Source organism: Dromaius novaehollandiae, chromosome 4 (genome assembly GCF_036370855.1).
Source record: "Dromaius novaehollandiae isolate bDroNov1 chromosome 4, bDroNov1.hap1, whole genome shotgun sequence".
In the NCBI taxonomy this organism is placed as follows: domain Eukaryota; kingdom Metazoa; phylum Chordata; class Aves; order Casuariiformes; family Dromaiidae; genus Dromaius; species Dromaius novaehollandiae.
The window spans coordinates 44,364,928-44,382,004 of NC_088101.1; the positions used below are offsets into that span (position 1 = coordinate 44,364,928).

At 37.9% G+C, this 17,077-nt stretch overlaps 1 protein-coding gene across 9 annotated transcripts in view; it reads right to left on the bottom strand.

Moving 5' to 3' along the window:
• The window catches only part of MARCHF1 (membrane associated ring-CH-type finger 1), a 247,853-nt gene that overhangs the window by 124,556 nt on the left and 106,220 nt on the right, over positions 1-17,077 (bottom strand). Inside the window, exon 1 of one of the 9 annotated variants that reach the window (XM_064510925.1) lies at positions 12,704-12,781. The exons of the other annotated variants lie outside the window; for them this stretch is intronic. The gene's annotated coding sequence lies outside the window, so the exon portion shown is untranslated. Of the gene's footprint in view, positions 1-12,703; positions 12,782-17,077 lie in introns of those variants that run through there. 9 annotated transcript variants of the gene reach the window in all.

Below are 17,077 nucleotides of genomic sequence, written 5' to 3' on the forward strand. Positions count from 1 at the left end.
TTACCACACCAGCTCCTTTTTGGACCCTGTAAACTCCCTCATCACAATCCTCTCTACCTACCTCTTCCCTGAGATGCGGAGGAGCTCTACCACATGGTTCACTGCAAAAAGGCAAAGACTTACATGGACAGAACACACTTCTTCAACAAAATGCACTATTTTTACGAGGTTTGGCCAGTTAACCCTTTGCATTACTTTGGTCTTGCCTACAAACACAGAACAGTCTGACAATCCGGAATGCTACCAAGCATTTTCATTTTCTCTCAAAGATAAAGAAAGGGAGTATCTGAAGTAAATACAAGTAAAACAATTTAAATAATTAAAACTCCAAAATATTAACACAGCATTGCTGTCTCTCCCTTCCCCTACCCCCCATGCCATTCTTGCACTGGGTACTTGAGATTGACATCCTACACAGAAATGAATGTTTTTAATTTCTTGCCCAGAACCATGAGGGGTAACAGGAGGGTGAAGTGTTTGCTATATCCCCTTCTCCCATGCAATTCAATAAAGCTAGTGCTTCAGGTTACTACAGTAATGCTAGAATACAGAATGGAGAAGTCTGCTTTTAAGGGTGCGTAAGAGAGAGTTTATCTGAGAGAAATGACAGTGGACAACATGCACTTTTTTTTATCTGGACTGCCACTAAAGAACAAATCTCTCTAATATGACAAAGACCTCTTTAAAATCAATGAAATATCATCATAATACTTTAAAAATGTTCCAGCATGACAGTCCTGTAAGATACAGTTATAACCTCAAATATGCCCAACGACCAAACTAGAAAGGGATCACATGTCAATGGATGCAGACAAAATCATCTACTTTGCTGCAAGAGACAGTTTTCTTATTGTTGTTAAAACACTACTGCCTTTCTGTATTTGCACAATCCCAGACAAACCTGGCTAGTAAGCGAGCTAGATGAAGCACTCTATGCCAGTGACCAAAAAGTTTTATTCAACAACACAGATGCAGTCAACGAACATACTCTGAACTATCAAACACTTCCATTGCCTGCAAATTGCTACTGCTGCTGCAATTGAAGAGAATGGCACTGATGGGGAAATGAAGTCATGACTCTTCCGTATTCAAAGCCTAGTACAGAGCAGAGGGAAACTACTAACACTTTAAACTAGCCAGAGAACCGTTTTCTCTCTGCTTGTTCAAGTTGAATCATCCCACTCTAGAACATGAAACAGTTGATGTTTATACTCCCATTAGAAATAACGCTACACTGTCAAATTCCAAATAACACTTCAGAAAAAGTCTACTCCATTGTTACAAGAAATATCTTTTTTCATTACAAAGGTGAAATGCTAAAAAAATGCTCTTCCTGTTTTTTTCAAGTGCTTATACAGTGTACTTGTCAGCACTTTGTGAACACTTTCAATGCCTCTTTATTTTCAGTGTTTCCCATCTGGTAGCAAGATTGACAAAAACAAAATAGCAAGGCTCAAACTATAAAAATTTAGGGAAATGGTAGAGACTTTATGGAAAGACTTCTCACTCCCCTGAAGTCTTTCATATTCACCTTTTTCAAGTGACTAGTTCTTAACTTGACAGGATTTCTGTCTTCCAGACAGCCTTGCTGTGTACTCATCTGCCAAAGTAAAAGAAGACACAGTTCCTGCTCTTTCTATTATTTAAAAGCTATATCTGTCTCTTCCTGGATTTTTCCTTCTGCTCTATCCCCCAAATTTCTAATAATATACAAATATTTGCCATGAATTAAAAAGACTAATTATCCTTATCGTAATGTATCATAATTACACGTTCTGGGTTATTTGGTTCAGAGATAAAAACCATCAAAAAAAAAAGATGCTATAATTCCTTATACTCTGAACAAGCAGGAACAGCCAAATAAGACAATAAGGAATCTATGTAAGGAAGGAAGCTTTGCAAGACCAAAGCTTTGTAAGACCAAAATTTCCATTCTGCCTGTATGAAACACTTTCAAATCTCTACAGAGGTTTAGGGATTCTACAATTTTTCTTGCTAAATTCATAACCCATAGTATATAGCTGTGAAAATAGCAACAATTAGAGCAAAAACTGTATAGGTATGCCAGTTTTCTTAGAAAGAAAGTAAAAAAGGAGGGAATCCACAAAATATAGTCAAATTTACTACATGCAAGAAAACTATAATTAAAACCTTATTAAAATTAAACTACCTTATTAAAAGGTGCTGTGGGAGATTACACCCTAAAGGCAATCACTAACCAGCATGGCTAAGGAGATACCAAATGGCAGGTTGTCTCAACCAGACAGGAGTGTGATAAATGACCACCTTCCAATTCTAAAGTCTGTGAGAAACAAACCCAGCAGTTCCAGCCCTGCAATCAGCAAAAGCCTACTTACCGATTCTGACATCCCTATTATGTGAACTTAACATGCAAACTTCTGACTTCACGAGCATCTGCAACAGACATTGAAGATCAAGCTCTGTAAATCATACTTCAGTTGCATGTACGCATTCTTCTGACACATTTTGAAGGCACCACTGCAACTGTCTCTCACTTAAGTCTTTATGCATTTAAAAACATGGAAAAAAAGAGAATCCTTTTAAGAAGAAATATTAATAATTTAACAGTGGTACACTTCAAAACAAAATAAAAGGCAAGAATATTCTGCACATAGTTACTATTCCTTCATGTAAATATAAATTTAGGCCCATGGTTACTCACTTACAGGGAACACATATGTATTTTTGTGATATGAATATGTTCAAGGACTGAAGAAGAAAGCATGTCCTTCAAATGAAAATAAGTTGTCAAAATAATTCATAGTAAAATATCCATATTGTTACAGTAAACTAAAAACATGATTTTAAAAATGAAATAGAATGTATGATACATGAAAAGCTTTTTTGTTTTTTTTTTTAAAGGAGGTTTATGCTAACTTGTAACTATCACCAATTTGCTTAAAGGTGTCTTTGTAACTTCATATCTTCTACGACAATGTTTTCATACCAAAAAGTGGAAAATTTCTATTGTGATTTGCTGCAAGTTTTTCTTAATCATTCTCTCTCAAAAATGCCATCTGCACTGCAAACTTAGAAACTTACTTTTCCTCTCCACTGCTTATTTTTCATTCTCCAGAACATAACCTTTCCTGTTTTAAAATGAAAATAATACAACATTCAAGGAAGAAAACCCAAAATAATAAATTTACAAACATATACATTAAACAGGAGCTAAGAAATGAGTGTACCTACAGGTAAGAACAGACTTAATTGGGGAAGAAAGGCCAGGGGCTGTGGTAGATCTTGAGTACTGTCCAGCGTGCTGAAATTATTCACACAGAAGCAAGCATGCAAAGAATTCCGCAGATATACAATGAAGCCTCATTTAAAAAATAAAGAAAAAAATAATCATGGTACGTTTCATGTCACGAGTAGTTTCCCAAGTGTGCATATGCATTAACTGGTATTGTCTGCATTTATAATATGCTTATAACAATTTATAATATGCTAATAAAAATTCACTGAAGCAGACCAAGTAAGTTAAACACCCTTTCCCTTCCACAGCTGATGATACGAGTTGAAATTCCAGTCTGTGCTGTACAGAAAAGAATTCTCCACTTTTACAATAAGAACAAGCTCCATTCAAAGTGTCTCTGAGAAAGACCTCAAGCTAGGAGAGTCTGCTTTGCCTTAAAGAAAAGACTGAGGGTCAAATTCAGTACTGTTTTGTTCATCAATGTGGAGAAGAATTAAATATTACTGTAACTAAGGTTTTTATATAATTCTGTGTGTCAGCCAACTACGTACTTACTGTAGCCAGAACATAGGCGGGTTTTTTTCCTTAAAAAACTCTCATTCAGAGAGCTAGACTCGGGCAAAACTGAATACACGTGTAGGACTGACATCACAGGTTTTGCAGAGGTGAAAGTTATTAGTATACTCATGCACTTTAAGCCTCACCGGGTGCTTTTCCTTAACTAATAGAATAGTTGAAACCAACCAGAATCCAGTGTCAGAGAGCTGTCTTTAATCAGAACATGATTTTGTTGAGACTATGGCAGCTGCTTGTTAAAAAGCTCTCTAGATTTGAAAATACTTCTCAAAAATGAGCCTCAGAGCACAGGCTTTACTGATAACTAAATTCTGTTTTAGATAATTTTAATTTCAACTGTATTTGCAACATGTCATCCCCCAGGGGAAAAGCATCTGCAACAGAGAAAGTTGTTCAGAGAATACTGTTTATAATGGAAATCATTCTGAATGGTGTATAGAGCAAATAATCAGTTTTTCAGTTTGCAGAATTTTTTCCAATGCCAGGTCAGCTCTGTTCAGCTACCGGATTTAGGCACTAGAACAAATTCAGAAAATGGTCTCAATTATAGCCATTGCTTCAATCTAATTAAGTACCTAAGCAGGCAACAAAACTCAAGTGAATGGGAGGTTATAACTGAAGAAAAAGCCAACAATCACTAATTAAAAATGATGGAAGATATTTTTGGTTGGTTGTGAATTTTTGTTTGTTGGGGGTTTGTTTTTCTTTAACACAACTTAGCAGGAAGCAGTTACTATAACTTTTTCAGTATAGCAATGCTTCCTCTATAAAACCTCAGACTAACATCAGAGGGAAATCCATGTGGCAGACAGATGAATGAATCTTTTTGCCTTAAACATTTCTTGGTGCATGGGGTGCAGGCAGGCCATAACCCCAAACACGCCATCTGTCCCTGGCGGAAACAGGACTGGGCTGCTGCGACCCCCGAGTTGGTCTCCCTGCGACCACCCAGGACACACCGAGCCTGCGCCGAACCAGGGCACGATCGGGCAGAGACTTTGGGATCTGGACTGTAAATTATTGTCTGTTTTTAGCACAACTTCTATAAAACTTGCTTGGCATGAGTGGCTAAATTTGCTGAAGCCTCAGGCCGCACTCCCTAGTTCAGTGAGAAAGGGCCCCAGAGCTGCTGCAGGCGGGAACGATAAGGGAGTTACCAGCAATTTGCATCTGAAACAGTGCTAATTGCTGGAGTTACCACCTCTTTGTCAGGACCTTGAGAGACAATAGCAGAACCCGAGGAATGGAGACACACCTGTGGAAGAAACTGCAGCAGAAAACAGCCTGCCTAGGAACAAGGATGAGATCCAATAAGGAGCAGGAGACCCCAGACCCAGAAAATTACTATTGGTCCAAACTACCGCGTGAGGGGTGAAGCGCTTAGACTGGAAGGTATAATTGTCCAGGGATTTCTTTGTTCGGGGTCCCCCTTCGGAGGTACCCAACTCGAGCTGTGTGAAGAGGACCTACCTACCACCAGATGGAAGCCCCCCCTCCCCCCACCGCCGAGACTCCCAAAGGAAGAGGACCAACAGGACGCCGCTGGATCCACGGGTGGTGATATCTTCTCTCTCTCCCTCTCCCTCTCCCCCTCTCTCTTTTTCCCTCTCCTTTGTTGAATCTGTTTGAAACGTGTGGCACGGGACTTGTCTAGCTAGTTGGTTGTCCTATTTGACCACATGCCTTATCTTTGTGTTAATATATCTTAAAACTGGTTGGCTGGTGTCGTTTCACCTTAATTCAGTCCAAGGGCATCACGAACTTGGTTGTCGGCCCCAAGGGGAGGGAGGTCGTCCTGAACGACTCCCTTCGGGCCACGACAATCCAAATGAAAAGAAATCTAAAGCCTAGTATTTTAAACTCAGAACCACATCACCGGGGGGAGGGAAAATATACAAACAAGCCCAAAATTCCATTTATTGACACTAAGAATTCCAGAGATAAAAGGAATTATAAACTGCAAGCTTTCTTCATGAGACCTGTAGGCAAAGTTCAGCAGCATCAGAAGACAAGCCTCAGCAGATTTTAAGCACTGCCTATAAACATAAGGGGGAATGTGGCTACCGAGATATGGAATCTTAAGCTTCAAATCCTTTATCAGTGAGAAGCCTGATTTTAAAATCGATACGGGTATTTGACACACAGCCAATACACAGGAACTCACGTTGGTGAAATACGCTTTTATCATCTTATTTTCATAGAAAGTCTGACAATTGCACTATGCAGCCAGCAGCATTTACATAATCTTATCAGGAAAAGCACCCTGTAAAGAATTGGCCTTGTCCTACAGTAAGCTAATAAAAGCACCACACGCAATCTCTTATTTTCTTACTGATAACAGGAGAAATGTTTTCTGTTCACAGGAAAATGAAACAGAAATAAAAAACCAAAATCCTAACAAGCCTAACCCTTGCTAGGAAACCTTCCCCTTTTTTTCCATTGTCATGAAATTGCCTGTTCGTAAGAATCACACACTGCACCAAAACAACAGTAGGTCCCAAACAGAAGTTGGAAGGCTTACTCATAAAGAACTTTTCTTTTAGATAAAGATGCTTTAAAAAGGTAACTAAGCACTCCACACTTATTTGCAGCGATACTTTGGGAGCACTTTAACCAATAAATGCAAGAGCAATTTATCACCACAACATTACACAAAAACTTCATCAGGAAGCAACAAGCGTCCTATAACTGCAGATACACATGGACTTCCATGTAAGACTGCAGTTTGGACAACTATGTTAGAAAACAAAAACAACCTGGTAAGTCTTTTGAGAAATACCATACAAAACTGGCTATATACAGGATTAGAGCTTTTGCCACATATTGTACGTGACAGAATCATGTCCACTAACACAAGCATTACTTTAAGACAAACTAGAAAAGAAAAGCAGTATATCAACAAACTATACTAGTAACCTGCTTCATACACTTGGAGGTCTCCCCTCCACTCCCATGCATCTCTTGCTGGATGAACATTATACCTCCTACAAAGACTGGATTCCTGTGACCCTCTTCAGGTAGCTCTACTTAAAAACCAACCTCCTTACAATTCCGGTAACAAATTATTACATGCTAAGTGACAGTTTCCATCTATTGAATTATACCTGTGAAACCTTAAGAACAGAACTTAAGATAAACATCAACAAGAATGAAAAACATCTGCTATCTGACTGAAGAATTATTTCATTAATTTCTAGGAATCCTATGATCTTATTCCTTGCATCACATGTCTGAAGCCACACAGAGAAGAAAAAGAACTAGGGTACCATCTATTTTATTAGCACTGACATAACTGCACCAACATTTTCAATACCTTAAAACACCTGTATCAGGCATTGCTCTGACTTTACCTTTCAGTAAAGGGATCAAAGTGGTTACCAAATTAAACTACACTAAATATTGTGCTTCCCCATGTGAAAAAATGAATTACATTGCTTAACTTAAGGTCCTAAGGCAATAAAACAATGTAAACAAACATGTAAAACATTTCTTTACTATGTTTTTACTAATTACAGACAGGTTTCAATTACTGACTATCTGTGTATGCACATCACAAATGTCATGAAAATCATTTAATAGATACATATAACCACTACTGTAGCACACAAAAAATAATTGTCTTTAAAAACATCTCATCTCACATTACACTGTTCAAACAAATAACAAGTAGCATTACTTATGTAAAGGTAAAATAATTTATTCCCATCAAGGACATGCAGCTACTGCCTCTCCCTCAAAAAGCATGTCAATAACTCCTAAGCTTTTTACAAGCTTTAAGGTAAATGTTAGGTGTAACTCTAGTCTGACATTTAAAATAAATGTTAGCAGCTACTCTAATTTGGCATTTGAAATCACCATTAGGTTTCAGTCTCCTTTCTCACTTGAAGAGAAAATCTGTTTACAAAAAAATGCATGCCCTTCACAATAAATGGACATGTATCATTTCAAGCAACAAATTCGTCAGATTTTTTAAGATACAGACCACAGAACAAAACTACCAAGTTCAAGTCCAAAGCACCATCCTGTCTCCACCCACGTCAACATATACGTTTCAGTCCTCAGATAATAACAATGCAGAGTTGCAGATCTCTTGCTGTCCCATTGCATTTGAGATAGCAGAATATGAAAATATTGCTGAAACAGTCCCGTGTTTCTTCTGCAGCATAGAGCTGTGCCATTGGCACAGTACAATTTCACATCAAATTATGATAAACATTGGGGAGGGGATTAGAGAAGGGTGAGATAGATGCTCAATTAGGCAGATTCACAAACTAATGTAGCAGCACTTGTTTTTCATAGTGGTGGAGAGAAAGAAAATTCCTCTTTGCATTTTATTACACTCTATGAAGTTCTGTGAAGGAAACTAATAGTCATCATCACCTCTGTTGAAACAGTAAAATAAAAATATTAAGACTATAGAAATGTAGTAGATAAAACTAAAAAAAAACATTTACCAGTAAATTACAGGCAGTGCTCTTCCTGTACAGAGAACTGGAACGAGAAGTAAAGCAATAACAACACAGCAAACCCATTGCTTATTAACATTATTAATAGGATAGCAAATACTCTAACAACTTTAGGATACGGGGTAGATTTTGGGGTCAGGGAAGACAAGAATCATTACCAAAATAAGCAAGGGGTATTCCCATAGAAATGCGTCCAAAAGTCATATTACAGTTCCAAAGTCTTTTTTTTCCTTTTCTTTTCAAGAAAATTCTTGCAAGGCAGCTGTATGAAGACTGACTTGTGTTTGTCACTGTCTTATTTCTTTATTAAAATATCTCGTACTCTGAGATGATTACTTAAACAGATTGAATCTTTGCTTCTCACTGATATGAGAAGTTAATTCTGTTAATCTTTTTAAAAACAGCATTTACATTTTCCAGTACCACATTTTGAAAAATAATAGTTGAGCTAAACAGGTACAGTATCCATAGCATCAGGAAAAAATTTAGTTTGGCAGCAAAGACTATTTTCTCTGCAATATCATGCCATTTATCATTGGCTTTTATAAACACAATTCTACCATTCTGACTGCACAACATTCAAGTTCGTTTTTCCACAACAGTAATGGCAATTCACTCCATGACCCTTACAAACTCTAGGTTAGTGTCACTTAGTAAGTTTGCTAAGCTTCACTCCATTAGCCTGTCCAATTTTCTCTACTGTATGAAAACTTCTCTATGTACTTAACTCACCTTAAAAGCATAATTCATGTCTGTACACAAGACAATGTAAACAGAGGCGATTTGATGAACCTCAGTTCATAAAATGTTCATAAATAAATCAATAAGATCATTAGGCAGGCATTTCATTTACTATAAAAGAATACATACTTTATGTTTCTTTAGACTCAATTATCACAATAAAGAAAATCCACCAGAAGCCCAGCATAATTATTTAAATACATACACACACAAATTTGTATAGTTCCAAAGCACCAAAGTCTATGTTTTCAAAAACTTAACAGATCTGGTGTCCTGACGACATGATTTGATTTTTAGGTCACTGACTTAACTCACTTTGAATAGCTGTGTTAAACTCTTCTTAAAATACTGGCCCAAGTGTTCTTCTCCATCACAGAAACACAATTACATATTTAACTCTGTACTGATGATGATTCTTGAATGTTAAGGACAGTTAAATTAACTACTGAAAACCAAAAAAAAAAAAAAAAAAATTCACATCATGTTGTGACTGCACCCTACAGCTTACACTTCTGTCTTCATTTTTGTAGTAATCTTTTCCAATAGCATTAGTGAAAGAATAAGACAGACAGACAACTTGTTTGATTAAATATTTTGTCCAAAGCATGTAGTATTAATGAGTGTGGAGTCATCCTAAAATCAGTGAATCAAACTTGTGGAAGATTATACCTGCTATGAAAATACAGCAGCGTAGAGCTGCTGTAATAGGTTATTTAATACCTAAGTATTTCAGGTTCTTCACTATGGAAAAAACTAGCTGGTTGTTAGACTACACAACACAACACAAAGAAGTTCTATAGTTAAATTTGATAAAAAAATCTGCTGTTGACTACAACTTCTACTGACTATTTAGACAAATCACCTAAAAATTACAGCCATAATTGGCACAAATGTTTTTGCTTGCACAAAAGATACTGAATAGGAAGACTGCCTTTAAAAGCTCCCTCTTGCCATGGTTATCTTGTTGGTACTAGTATTTTTCAGATACTTATGCACTTGTGGGCCTTAATTAATCCTGCACTTAAAAGTATTCTTAAAAATAGACCAATATTTGGCAATCATCTTTAAGCGTGCAGAGACCCTTATTAAAACTTTCAGATGAAGCATGTCTATGAGTGACTATAATCACTCAACAGTGTCACAGGATTAGCAGCATCACAAATCCTATGCAGCTGAAGTTCTCGTACTTGACTCAAACAACTTTACCTAATTCACTGTGAACCTTGAAACACTTTGCCACTGAAGCGAGCTCTATGAGTAGACAGGAGCCGAGTACTCTTTCATAAATTTTAATGTTATTGTAAGGAAATCATCTAAAATTCTCTAGCAATAATACAGTTCAACATAGAATTTGTAATCCTAGCCCCTGGAAGACCTTTCAGACACTTCATTTCCATGTCTTCCTGAAGTAGCTTGATGCTCTCTCTCATCACTCTAGGAAGCCCATTTAACTGCTGGAGGACTGCATTTCTTTATTTAGCTCTTTTACCTCAAATTGTCTGCCATCGGAAAGGGAGAGGAAGTATGTATTCACACAAACAGAATCAGTAGATACCATGAACCCAGAAGAACTGAAAAGCCGTAACCTCACCAACACAGGGAGAAACGTTAAGTACAAGCAAAAAAGCTTCCCCTTGTGAGAACCACGCTGTGAGGGCTTGTGGGGATAGAGGACCATGTATATAAGCCTGAGCAACCTCTCTTTGGACAATATGAAGTCTGGTACACCACTCCCAAAGCATATCCACAACACATACCTAAACATCACCAGAATTTACATAAGCTGACTATATTATGTGAAAAACCTAGTCTTTACAGACTAGGCCTACCTACTGTAGGTCTAGACCTACAGTATCTATCAGTAATACTTGGGAGCTTTATTCTGCATAAATTACAGCCATAAGAGATGACGACATATTCAAGCAGGATGGTTCATCTCTGTCTAGCAGAGGACAGTTTTGCAAACAGATTTTAATGAGCATATTACAAGTTCTTTTTTAATATTAATTGTAGAAGCCAAAAGGAACTTTTGTAAACTTAATTTACCAGGCCAGTTTGCTCTGTTCTCCTACAGAACTTCCAAAATTTTCAAGAAAAAGCTTTGTTTTCCAAGACATGAGTCTTGCTGAAATGATGCGATCCAGCCCTCATAGTGGAAAACAACAATAGAAAGCACATGAAATGATTCTTATCATTTACAAAACTCCAGACTTTCCTTCACCACCCTAAATTAAGTACCACATTTAGCTGACCTCTGCGTGAACATTACACATATTCTTCAGTTAAATCTAAAGACCAAATCAAAATGAGAATGACAGAGAGCAATTTTAAGCTAGGTAACATTTTATACTTCAGCTTTTCACATCTCAGGCCTTAATATGAAGGCCACTTTCCACCTGAACCTGTATCACTAACCAACCACTGGAAGAAAAAAAACCAAACAGTACACAAATCTCTAGACCTTACGAACTCTCATGACAGTGTTACCGCTAAGCAATTGAGTAATACTTCCACGGATGCAGTTTACAAAGGTGCCCAAATGAAAGACAGAAGAATCATATTCAGGGAACTTGTCAAAGCCAAATACTGAGTAAAAAAGGCATCTCAAAAAAGTCTCCAAGCTTACCAATACTACAAACATGCAAGCCTGTTGTAAGTATCAATCATCTGTTAAACTTAAGTTTCCTGAAAACTAGGTCACATGTACTACCAAAAAAAAAAAAAAAAAAAAAAAAAGTTAAAACACCACTTCTCTCAAGGTTGCAGTTTATCACAGAATCTCTCAGATAATCCTTAAAAGAAGATCATGACTGTCTTCCCAGTAGTTCCTTTTTTCCATATAGAAACAGTGAACAGAAAGACACAAAGACGAGAAACATGTTTGTAAAAAGCAGATGTCTACATTATGTCCAACATATATTTCTATACCATCTAGAAACAAGCTATTTGTTTCCTGGGACAGAGGGGAGGGTTGTTTGTCTTACCCAATATATATTTAATCTACACATATTAAAAAAAGAGATTCCTACCTGTAAAAATACCATTAAAAACTAGCACACATTTTCTACATTTTTTGTTCCAACCATTAATATAACATGAAATTACAGTTTCTTATTAACTAGAACAACAGGATTATATACTTATTGATGGAACAACATTATTGTACACTTATCAATCATAAAGAACAGAGGTCAAGGGATGAAAAACAAAACACTGATGCCTTTTAAATGATAATAAAGGCTAAGTTATAGAGCTCATGCCTACATCTACTATGAAGAGCACACACGTATCAGAAATGCAGGCTTTAACATGGTATTTTTATTGTTTTTAAACAGAGATATGAATCTTATTAAAACATTTTTTCATCCAATTTATTATAAAGAAACTGCTGCTTGGCAGTTTATACAGAACAATGCCGACTGTCAGTAATAGTGAACTACATGCACTCAGTAAAAATGTTAAAATCCCTAAACTGCAATTTGCAACTTCCTTTTTTTTTTTTTTTTTTTTTTTTTTTGGATATGCTGCTTTTTTCTATAATTCAGAGATGTTAACCACAGGAGATTGCTTCACTGTACTAAAGCACGCTACAACCGTGTGCGTTGTGCAAAGCTTCAGCACACTGCATCCTGCTGAGCAGCCAAAAACATTGGCTGGCAAAGGCAGGCTTGTCCTACCGTATCAAATCAAACCTTCCTCTTACCTCGACTTCCTTGCTCTTCTCTTTGTTTCTGCCCATTGAACTTCGCCCATTGCTGGCAGTCTCCCGCGCTGGGACTACAGAAATCTGTTGGAGGGGCATTTTTACAGTGCTGCAGGTTGCCAATACCTGATTGGATGCCTTATATCTTCACTCCCCCTGAGTAGCCCACCTGCATAATTGTTCATATCCTTGCTTTGCCAAGCTCAGCTCTAAATAAAAAGGGGAAAATATTATTTGAGAAACTGTGTAGCACATGCCAGGGTCTTCCACCAAAACAGCAAAGCAAAGCAAATTGAAAGCAAGAACAAGGAACAGCAAACAAAGGAGTAAGGCACACTAATCCGGAGCGTTCTGCATTCCTAGAGAGCCGAGCGACGGCGAGCGGCAGCGCCGCGGCCGTGTCCCGGGAGCACCCCCGCCCCCAGCAGCACCGTGGGAGACGATTCAATTTCTGCGTTACCTAATAACTGCTGCGGAAACCAAGGAAACCCGGGTCCCGCAGGCCCTTATTAGCAATCGCTTCCCTTTAATGGCACTGACTCCCCCATCTGCAGCGGCTGCCACTTCTGCTTTTGTCTCCCGTCCGATCCCACGGGAGTCCACTAAGCACCCAGAGACGCTGCATCGCGCTGACTAGGTAAAGCAGCGTAGGGCTGAAAAGCTTAGTGTCCTATTCTGGAGCTCAAATCTCCTCCTTTAAAAGCATGGATAGCTTGCTGTGTCCTTCATGCGTCTACAATAATCTGCTTAGGTCAAAGGATCTGCCTTGAAGTGAAGAGCCTCGGTGAGCGAGTGAGGTGTATACAGGCAGACGAGACTGGGAGCGATTGCAAATGTGCCTTTCGGAGGTTGATAGTAAAAAGTTAACCCTTTGCTGGGCTCCTCTTCTCCTGAGACGGCACCAGAAGCAAGCGCAGCAGGGTAAGTCCAAGGCAGACACACGCAGAGGCTCCACAGTAGCGCACACCGTCTGAAAGCGCAACGGGCACGAGCTTATCCCAGCCAGCAGCTCCTGCCGCTCTCGCTTACGAGGGAAAAACCGCCCTGCCTCACCGCCTCCCCTCCCCCCAAAACACACAGCGACAGAAGAACATCCCAGGCGCAGAATTACAGAAAAGGACAGCAAGCAAGGAAAGCCTTAGCATTTGCACTTCTTAAAAATATTTATTATTCTTAGTAAATATTAAGGCACAAGCAAAACGGGCTCTGTTAAAAGAGCAAAGAAATATCTAGATCAGAAGTCCAAACATAAATGCTATAGCAATGAAAGCAGAAAAACACAAAACCAGAGCAAGGACCTTTACTTTAGCTGCATACAGTTATGCTTTGAACTCTACCAAGAAATAAAGGCACTTATATGCAGCCTGGATATTCTTATAAAGCCACGTGCGGAGGATTTAAAACACCTCATTCGCTCCTTCACTATTTTAGTTTTTATTTCTCAGTTTGAGTCAGAAGAAATCACAAGGGATTAAATTGACATAAATTAGGACGTGGTTCACACCGCCATCCCATTTTTACATCACCGGTTTAAACTAAGTTATACTGACACACTGTAACTTAAGGGTGTATCAAATACATTAAAGAGGCATGGTAATCTGCACTCTGAGCATGAGGATGCATGTGTGTATATGTGTGCACATATATATATATATCTCTGTACTAATAAAAAAGATTCAAAAAGCATAAAATGAAGTCTCTTCCCATTGGCACAGTTCCTTTACATATTTTAATTTTTACATGTTTATTCCATCTTTACTCTCTGATATTTCAAAATTAGTTTGAGTATGTTTAAACAGCTTGAAATGTACATGGGAAGGTTTTTAAGGATCTTGATTAAAAATCAAGATAAAAGACAAACTCTTGCTTACCAAAACAGTTCTAATCCAAAAATGTATTTTAACAGTATGCAAAGACAAGAAATGCCACATACCAGCCTGGTAAAATTTAACTGTTATTCTTAAACTCTACTAAAATGTAAAGTAAATTCTTATTAGATTAACAGAAAGTTTATAAGCTACAGACAGACTCTTTTCCTTCCTCTGAGGAAGGACTGGATTAGGAATCCCTAAATCTGGCTCTGCTTTGTCATGATAATCACTTACCTCTTTGATAAAAACATTAGTAGAAAAATTATTTTTGAGGACTTAAAAGGGAGCTTTTCTGTAGTATGTGTTTCCATGCCTAATTAAGTTTAAAAAATCCACCTCCCTTTTGACACTGTGCCAATAATTCTGCATTTTAAAGTATCTGAACCTGAGATTCAAGTCAGAGATTTCTAGGTTAACTAGTAACCTCTTTAATCCCATCTATGTCTTAGTGATCCAGAATAAAGATCTTAAAGGGTGTGATGTGCTTAGTTCTTTTTAAGATTAACAAATCCTGCGCCCCTTCTTCCCCCCACAGTGAACCTGTATAAGCCATTAACAACTAGAAAAGAAAAAAATCTGATCTAAAGCAAGGAATAAACTTTTCCATTAAATAAATGCATGCTTGCATTCTGCTTAAGGGTTTCACTAATAACAATTCTTTGCCATGCTGAGATTTCAAATTAACATGTCCTTACACTACATGTGCTGAATATTGTTCTCTCCTCCTCAAGTTTTTTTAAACAGAGTCTGCAAAACTGTCAAACTTTACACTGCTATATGTAGAAATGTGGAGTGCACCACTGCTTCATAAGAAACTACTGGAAGCTAAGAGACATATCCAAGATCACATCATAAAACTCGGTGGCAGCAGTGGAGTTAGGATTATTATGCAGTCCCAAACTCTAGCCTTGTATTCCCTCTCCGCTTTTTCAAGTATGTACTCCACAGAATTTTAAAACGTAAAGCTTTTGCATTTCATGTGAATACATCTATGATCTCTGAACAGCAGTACGATATCAGAACACACCCTGGAAAGACAACAGGATGGTTGATTCAATTTACAATGTATTTTAATTCCCAGGGTCTCAAAGCACTTCACAACATTTAGAGAATGATTTGCAGGCTTCTAGCTGCCCCAGTCACTTCCTACTACAGCTCAGGGAGTTGCCTTCTGGAGTCGAACACCCCAGTGCTACAGAAGAGGGAGGAGAGGATAAGAAGTGCAAGCCTGAGCGAGCTTCGGGTACATGGAACATAAACTCTGTCGGATATTTATTCTTGCCTCCCTTGCTGTATAGTACCTTAATTCTACATACTCAGATCCTTGAAAGTTACTGGAACGTCTTATAAAGTAAGAACTACACTACGCCTACACTAGGTTTATGCTCTAACCTGCAACATGTGGCATCTCTCAGTCTATCCCCACCACTCATGCCACCATGACTACTACACACTCTCTCATGCTCAGGGCACATACGTTCTCTGTACAAATAATCTGTGAAAGCAATTCCATAAGAAGATGGCCCAACTGATTTCCACTATTAGCATCGACAGCAAAAAGGGATTAGAATTCAACTACACACACACACACGATGTTTTTTTTCTAATTTAACGAAGAGCACGTGATCATCTTATCATACCGATTTAAAAAAGCACAGTGCAGTGAAGAAAGGAGAGAATCTGATGAAGTCTGGGTAACGGTCCAGCCGTGGTGGCATCAATTAGGGAATGAAAACCAGTGATACAGCCCCCTTGTCCAACTTTGTAACATAATTACAAGGAAACATTATACTGCCACTTTTCTGGCATGTTATTGCCACTCTGACTTGTTGCCATCGCTTTCAAAATCCCAAACTTTTGCAAGATTCTTGAATTGAAGAAAATATAATAATAAGTTTCCCCATGCAAATAGCACTTTCTTTTATGAACAACAGGTAATTAATTTCCACTCAGCACAGAATCATCTTTAGTTAAGATGTACCATAGCCATTTTATAGTATTTAAGCCAAGAGCTGTACTCAAGTTAAAAAGAACAGCATTTGTGGACATAAAATACTTAGATGTTGACAGAGTAGCCTCCAAATATTTTGTCAAAAGCAATATTGGCTATGAATACATGATGTACAATAACGTACAGGCTTACAGCCTGTAGTCCTGAGATCTAGGAATGAGTTCTATTTTCCTCAAAAACAGTTCAGTAAAGTTGCATATATCACATATACTACACTCCCTTTACTATGCTATCTAACCAGGGAGATCTTACACCTTCATAAATAATTGCAACCTATTATCATGTTTCCTAATAACCTCCAAATATCTTACCTGACCTCTAGTCTCTACCTTCAGTGTCCTCAAGGGTATATTGCCTTCAGCAACTCGGTCAGTTAGATGTTCAGTTCATTAGTAAGAAACTTACTAATGAGTAATTAGTAATTAGTAAGAATAAGTATAACTCTACTGCCTTGTTTGTCCTCATCATAACTTTATTTAAGAGCACAAAACA